Genomic DNA, 8,149 nt, shown 5'->3' with positions numbered 1-8,149 from the left:
TAGAGGACGCGCGTCTAAGTAGATCCAGTCGACGAGCAGAGATATGAAGAGAGAAGAAGGATTTGGTTTTAAACTCAACTAAGTTATAGAGCTCCATTAAGCTCCTAGACTATTTCATGACTATGCCTCATTCAAATTCAATTGATAACCCAAAGAAGGGTTTTACCCTCAACTATATGGATAATAATCACACATCATTTGGTGTTTATTGAAGACTAGATAACCCAAATTACAGTAGTTGATCTATGCTGGACTGATTGTTGTTGTGGATATTCAAGTGCTGAGCGATTAGTGTTTTTTTGAGGTCAGTTTCGGTTCGATTCTGAAAAAAATGATCCCGGTTTTCAGTTCTGATCATTTAAAAAACAAACATTAAATGTGATATTTATTATGTGGGTTGAATGCTTTAACGACACAGAATAAAACATTTAATACAAGTCCCATGAAGGTAGTGACTGTCTGTTACTGCTGATCGATTATTAACCCATCATTTACTCACTTTACATTAATAAAATATAGCAGTTATTGTTTATATTACATTAGTTTTATTTGATGACATTATTATTTCATTCCAAGTCATCATCTCATCTCTGTAGAGCTGCTGTCTACACTGTCTGACAACATCACTATTTTAGTCGTTCATTAAAGTAAATAAGGCTTTATGACTGCTGAATACCAACTATCAYTCACTTAGATCATGTATTTACAGGTAGAGATACCTGATGAAGAAACTGCTCTCCACCCCTCTTAGTCACACTGTCTTCTACCTCTCTCCGTGTCTGCCCCACACAGACCGGACAAGTAGGATATTACTGCACTGTTGGAGCTAGGAACACATGCATTTCGCTACACCCGCAATAATATCTGCTAAATATGTGTATGTGACCAATAAAATTAGATTTGATTGGATTATGGTCATTGTAGTTAATTAGTACATTTTCTCGGCTAAACTATGTAGAATATTGGCCTGTTGGAAACTACAACTCCCTACCACATCGTTCAGGTTTGATCTGATTTATCTCTAGAGAAACTACAACTCCCTACTACATCGTTCGGGATTGATCTGATTTATTTCTAGAGAAACTACAACTCCCTACTACATCGTTCGGGATTGATCTGATTGATCTCTAGAGAAACTACAACTCCCTACTACATCGTTCGGGATTGATCTGATTGATCTCTAGAAAAACTACACAGAGCTCATAGAAAAACAACAGANTTGATCTGATTTATCTCTAGAGAAACTACAATTCCCTACTACATCGTTCGGGCTTGATCTGATTGATCTCTAGAGAAACTACAACTCCCTACTACATCGTTCGGGCTTGATCTGATTGATCTCTAGAGAAACTACAATTCCCTACTACATCGTTTGGGCTGGATCTGATTTATCTCTAGAGAAACTACAATTCCCTACTTCATCGTTCGGGCTTGATCTGATTTATCTCTAGAGAAACTACAATTCCCTACTACATCCTTCGGGCTTGATCTGATTTATCTCTAGAGAAACTACAACTCCCTACTACATCGTTCAGGATTGATCTGATGTATCTCTAGAGAAACTACAACTCCCTACTACATTGTTTGGGATTGATCTGATTGATCTCTAGAGAAACTACAACTCCCTACTACATCGTTCGGGATTGATCTGATTTATCTCTAGAGAAACTACAACTCCCTACTACATCGTTCGGGATTGATCTGATTGATCTCTAGAAAAACTACACAGAGCTCATAGAAAAACAACAGAATGAAATGGAATTGAACCGAAGTCGGTCAATTAGTTGTTTAAAAAACAAATTACGGTTAATTGCTCAGCGCTAATATTTGTAGACAGATTCTTAACATCCACAGACAACTGAATGTCTGATAAACATTGTAATAAAGGTCTTCTTTGACCTCTGATTATTGGGACAGTTTTACGGTACAGGTTTCCACAGCCCAACCCTGTGGCCCCCCTCTTTCTCKCTCACCTGTTTCCTCCCATGTTCCCCTGGGGCGGCCAACCGTTCATGTCAGGCGACGCCTGGAAAGTGGAGCTGCCCTGGCTCTGCTGTTGCATCATGGGTGACTGGGCATGGGCCATCCTAGGGGACAACAGGGGACTCTGGGGCGTGGCCTGACCACCAAACCCTCCYTCAGGCTGCTGGGACATACCTGGTAGGGTTAGAGGTCAAGGGTCAGGCCTGGGGGGAGGGTCAGGGTTAAAGGTCAAACAGGTCTGATCTAAAATGCTCCTGGGTGAAGTGTCCCTAGGTACAGATCTAGGATCAGCTTTCTCTTCCCCAATCCTAACTTTTACACAGCGTTTCCCAAACTCGGTGTTGGGGACCGCAAAGCGTGCATGTGTTGGTTTTTTGCCCTAACACCACACAACTGATTAAAATAATCAAAGCTTAATGATGAGTTGATTATTTAAAAAAAATCTGCTGTGTAGATCTAGGGGGGGGGGGGAAACTTGTACCCATTGGGGTCCCCAGGACCGAGTTTGGGAAACACTGCCTTAACAATTAGCGGGGAGAATGCTAAACTGACCCAAGGTCAGCGTCTAGAGGCGACTTCACCCTGGCCTACACCATCTAAAAACATAGCTCTAACACTGAGGTATCCATACATTTTATTATAATAATAAAAWAAWAAAAWAAACATTTAATTTATGACTCTCTTTTTCARTGAAAGACAATTGCAAAGTGCTACAGTGAGTCTGATGATGTTGTAACTGAAATATCTTCCCAGACTGATTACMAATGTTTAGGTCCCTGACGGATTTAAACTGAACACAAACGTGTACATTCGCTCCCAGTACTCTGAGTTAAAGAACAGTCAASGACACAGCTACAACTGATGAAACGGCCACAAACACAGTATATACTCTCTCAGAACAGGAACAGAAACTACTGACTGAAAAAAAAAAAMGATTCAGTCATATTCAGTTACCTCTCTGACAGAATACAAAACGTCCTCTCAATAGTTAACGTATTAAGAGACAACACACACACACACACACACTGACACACTCACCAAAACACAAGCAAAGCCTATAAAGGGTCAGAGGTCATCTGTTAGGGATTAGGGCGTGTACAGGCATTCCAACGGGAGGGAGAGGACTACATGCACGTTAGTGGTCCTGTACAAAATTCTACCCTATTTCTTACATAGTGCACACTCCCCTTTGACCAGAGGGCTCTGTAGGGAATAGGGCGCCATTTAGTGGACGCATAGTGTGAGCAGCCGAGGATAGAGGGAGTGGAGGAATGCAAGGATGAGGGAGACGGGTGCGAGAGAGAGGGAGGGAGGGAGAGGGGTCAACCACACCACCACACAGGATAATTTTCAGATTAACCTGGGATTACATACTACACTGGGAGACTAAGGGGGATTAAAATCAGATTTATGTCTTGATTAAATACTGATTTGATTGATATGCATTAAATGGGAAATTTAGTCATATCAAGCACCATTAAAAAGTCCCAATAAAATAGACAAACACCACTGTAACATACTGTGTTTACAATGTTTGTAACACGGCGTTTAAAATGTTATGTTTATCGCATTACTCTTCTGATTTATAAAGGAACGTTTTTACTTTGCAATGTGGAAGTCTAAAAGTACCTTAAGTTGAAACGCACTGACTGTAATCTTCTACATTTACACACATTGTATATATATTTTTCTACTGTATTATTGACTGTATGTTTGTTAAAGTGTAACTCTGTGTTGTTGTTTGTGTCGCACTGCTTTGCTTTATCTTGGGCCAGGTCGCAGATGTAAATGAGAACTTGTTCTCAACTGGCCGACCTGGTTAAATAAAGGTGAAATAAAAACATTATAATAAATAAATGATCAGGGTGTCTGCTAAATGTACTTTGTATGGTTCTGTTTTCTGTCCATCTACTGCCCTCTAGTGGAACATATGTTTTATGGCCTAAATCAGGATGACCAATCAGGATTGGCTATTAAATCAGGAGGGCCAATCAGGAATGGCTATTAAATCAGGAGGACCAATCAGGAATGGCTATTAATCAGGAGGCGGATTAATCTATTTGTTATCAATGTAGTGGTCATATGAGGGTGAGCAGCACAGAACTTATATTAAGCATGTAATGGTGTATGACTGGAGAGACACACCCCTGGGGTAGAGGGTATGACTGGACAGACACACCCCTGGGGTAGGGGGGTATGACTGGAGACTGGAGAAACACCACCCCTGGGGTGGGGTTATGACTGGACAGACACACCCCTGGGGTAGAGGGTATGACATGGACAGAACACCCCTGGGGTAGGGGGTATGCATGGAGAGAACACCCCTGGGTAGGGGTATGACTGGACAGACACACCCTGGGGTAGAGGGTATGACTGGACAGACACACCCCTGGGGTAGGGGGTATGGCTGGAGAGAGACACCCCTGGGGTAGAGGGTATGACTGGACAGACACACCCCTGGGGTAGGGGGGTATGACTGGAGAGACACACCCTGGGGTAGGGGGTATGACTGGACAGACACACCCTGGGGTAGGGGGTATGACTGGACAGACACACCCCTGGGTAGGGGGGTATGACTGACAGACACACCCCTGGGGTAGGGGGTATGCTGGAGACACACCCCTGGGTAGGGGGTATGGCTGGAGCACACACCCTGGGGTAGGGGGATGACTGGACAGACACACCCCTGGGGTAGGGGGGATGGCTGGAGCACACACCCTGGGGTAGGGGGTATGACTGGACAGACCACACCCTGGGGTAGGGGGTATGACTGGACAGACACACCCCTGGGGTGGGGGTATGACTGGAGAGACACACCCCTGGGGTAGGGGGTATGACTGGACAGACACACCCTGGGGTAGGGGGTATGACTGGACAGACACACCCCTGGGGTAGGGGGTATGACTGGACAGATACACCCTGGGGTAGGGGTATGGCTTGGAGACACACCCTGGGGTAGGGGGTATGACTGGAGAGATACACCCCTGGGGTAGGAGGGTATGACTGGACAGACACACCCCTGGGGTAGGGGGTATGACTGGACAGATACACCCCTGGGGTAGGGGGTATGACTGGTGGGTTGTAAGACCGTAGTACCTGAGTTTTGGAACTGAAAGGCACTGAGCTGCTGTACATGAGGGCTGACTACGGCCCCAAACTGTCCTGATCCCCCATCATCATCATCATCTGGGAGAAAGGAGAGCCATGCAGGGCTTGGTGGGGGGGAGAGAGGAGGGCAGGCTGGGCGAGAGGGGGAGAAGGGGCTGGTAGAGGGGTGAGGAGGAGGGGGTGTGGCCAGGGCCGGGCCTGTACTGGTACCGTAGCTGGTGGGAAGGGGAACTGCTGGGGGTTGGTGGTCTGTGGGATCCGAGGGTTACTCAGGCTCCCGATAGGCCACTTGCAGCAGCCGCGGCGGCGGCCATATTGGGAGGTAGGTTGAGTCCCTGGGCTCTCATCACCGTGTTCCTCTGCTGCTGCTGCTGCTGCTGTCGTCTCTGGTGCTCCAGCTGGCGCTGCCGCAGGTGGTTATTGAGGAGTTCTCTCTGCCGTTGTGCCAAACATCTGTGCATTGATGGTCCCTGGAAAGAGGAAGAAATAGGAGACGGAGTTAGATTGATCTACAAAATTATCATTGTTTTCTGGTGAATTAAAATACTGGTATTTCCGTTATTATCTGGTTACTGTGCGTGTCAGTAAATTACCTAGTTGGTTGTGGGACTGTAGAGGTCCATATTGATATATAATCCCAGTTACCTGGTTGGGTTGTTGGACTGTATAGGTCCATATTGATATATAATCCCAGTTACCTGGTTGGGTTGTTGGACTGTAGAGGTTCATATTGATATATAATCCCAGTTACCTGGTTGGTTGTTGGACTGTAGAGGTTCATATTGATATATAATCCCAGTTACCTGGTTGGGTTGTTGGACTGTAGAGGTCCATATTGATATATAATCCCAGTTACCTGGTTGGGTTTTTGGACTGTAGAGGTCCATATTGATATATAATCCCAGTTACCTGGTTGGGTTGTTGGACTGTAGAGGTTCATATTGATATATAATCTCAGGAAGTTACCTGGTTGGGTTGTTGGACTGTAGATTTTTGGTTCATATTGGACACTCCACTATCTGGTTCATCATTGGTTGGCGATTCTGAGGAGAACGGGTAAACAGGCGTTTTACCATCAACACACATTGATATCAAGCTTCTGATGAAGCCATACAGGAGTCGACACACTGCTTTCAGGTTTCCACGCAGAGCTCTAGTATCCAACGTAACATCACCACTATTCAAGGCTGTGATACCCAACACAATACCCCAACAGCAAACCCACATTGTGAAGAACTGACACAACGGGAGATATAAACCCTGTAGTGACCAGTTGTAACAGTCAGATATAACCCCCGTCTCTCGGTCAGTCCGTCCGTCTCTCCCCATGGTCCGTCTCTCCCCCCGTCCGTCCCGTCTCTCTCCCCCGTCCGTCCTTCCGTCTTCCTCCGTCCGTCCGTCCCGTCTCTCCTCCGTCCGGCTGTCCCGTCTCTCCCTCCGTCCGTCTCTATGTCCGTCTCTCCTCCCTCCGTCCGTCTCTCCCTCCGCCCGTCCGTCCCTCGTCCGTCTCTCCGTCCGTCTCTCCGTCCGTCCTCGGTCCGTCCGTCCCTCGTCCGTCTCTCCCTCCGTCCGTCCGTCCGTCTCTCCCTCCGTCCGTCTCTCCGTCCGTCCGTCCGTCCTTCCTCTCGTCGTCCATCTCTCCCTCCCTCCGTCGTCCTCTGTCCGTCTCTCCTCCGTCCGTCCGTCCCTCGGTCCGTCTCTCCCTCCGTCCGTCCGTCCCTCGTCCGTCTCTTTCCTCCGTCCGTCCGTCCCTCCGTCCGTCCGTCCCTCGGTCCGTCTCTCTCCGTCCGTCCGTCCCTCCGTCCCGTCCGTCCTCGGTCCGTCTCTCCCTCCGTCTCTCCGCCCGTCTCTCGTCTCCTCCGTCGTCCGTCCCTCCGTCCGTCCGTCTCTCCCTTCCGTCCGTCCGTTCTCCTCCGCCGTCCGTCTCTCCCTCGTCCGTCCGTCTCTCCCTCGTCCGTCCGTCCCTCCCTCCGTCCGTTCTCCTCCTCCGTCTCTCCGTCCGTCTCTCCGTCCGTCCGTCTCTCCCTCCGTCCGTCCGTCCCTCTCTCCCGTCCGTCTCTCCTCCTCCGTCCGTCCGTCTCTCCCTCCCTCCGTCCGTTCGTCTCTCCCTCCCTCCCTCCGTCCGTCCTCTCCCTCCCTCCTCCCTCCTCCCTCCGTCCGTCCGTCCGTCTCTCCTCCCTCCGTCCGTCTCTCCCTCCCTCCGTCCGTCTCTCCCTCCGTCTCTCCGTCCGTCTCTGTCCGACCGTCCGTCCGTCCGTCCGTCTGTCTCTCTGTCCGTCCGTCCGTCTCTCTGTCCGTCCGTCCGTTCTCTGTCCGTCCGTCCGTCTCTGTCCGTCCGTCCGTCCGTCTCTCCGTCCGTCTGTCTGTCTCTCGTCCGTCTGTCTGTCTCTCCGTCCGTCTGTCTGTCTGTCTCTCCGTCGTCTGCTCTCTGTCCGTCCGTCCGTCTCTCGTCCGTCTCTCCGTCCGTTCGTCCGTCTCTCCGTCCGTCCGTCCGTCTGTCCGACCGTCGTCGTCTGTCTCTCTTTGTCCGTCCGTCCGTCTCTCTGTCCGTCCGTCCGTCTCTCTGTCGTCCGTCTCTCTGTCCGTCCGTCGTCTCTGTCCGTCCGTCCGTCCGTCTGTCTCTCCGTCCGTCCGTCTGTCTCTCCGTCCGTCTGTCTGTCTCTCCGTCCGTCTGTCTGTCTCTCCGTCCGTCTGTCTGTCTCAGTACCTGTTGTACCTGTAGCCGGTGCTGCAGCTGTAACCTCAGTGTATTAGGCTGGTTAGGAACCACCGCTTGGGGCCTCAGCCTCATGATGGGGTATCCTGGTCTGGCCCATCTGGCCAGCCATTGGGTGGAAACCTTGACCTGTGGGTAGAGGAGGGAAATTAGAACTTTTTCATGGCTCTCTTCTCCCTTTGCAGCAGGCTTATAGTGAACAATGTGTTGGATATCGAATCGCAATACATATTGATTCGTAACTCAAGTATTGTGGTAAAATGTAATTGTGTGGTCCTGCCAATTCCCACCACTACCTGTGGGGTCCTGCATGGGTCCGCTGGGCCCAGGGCCATGGTACCC

At 49.2% G+C, this 8,149-nt stretch overlaps 1 long non-coding RNA gene and 1 pseudogene across 2 annotated transcripts; both read right to left on the bottom strand.

The window, feature by feature from the left end:
• Positions 1–8,149, bottom strand: part of LOC112075389 (nuclear receptor coactivator 2-like) — a 61,612-nt pseudogene that overhangs the window by 6,327 nt on the left and 47,136 nt on the right.
• LOC112075387 (uncharacterized) lies at positions 6,083–8,149 on the bottom strand. Of its 2 annotated transcripts, none has more exons than XR_002894974.1 (3): positions 8,104–8,149; positions 7,808–7,936; positions 6,083–6,134 (listed from the first exon to the last, which is right to left on the bottom strand). It is a non-coding gene; the product is annotated as an uncharacterized lncRNA (long non-coding RNA). The 2 variants fall into 2 exon arrangements; XR_002894975.2 differs by having other exon boundaries at positions 6,087–6,134; positions 7,799–7,936.

This window comes from Salvelinus sp. IW2-2015, unplaced genomic scaffold (genome assembly GCF_002910315.2).
Source record: "Salvelinus sp. IW2-2015 unplaced genomic scaffold, ASM291031v2 Un_scaffold3125, whole genome shotgun sequence".
NCBI lineage: Eukaryota > Metazoa > Chordata > Actinopteri > Salmoniformes > Salmonidae > Salvelinus > Salvelinus sp. IW2-2015.
This window is presented reverse-complemented; position numbering and strand designations above follow the sequence as displayed.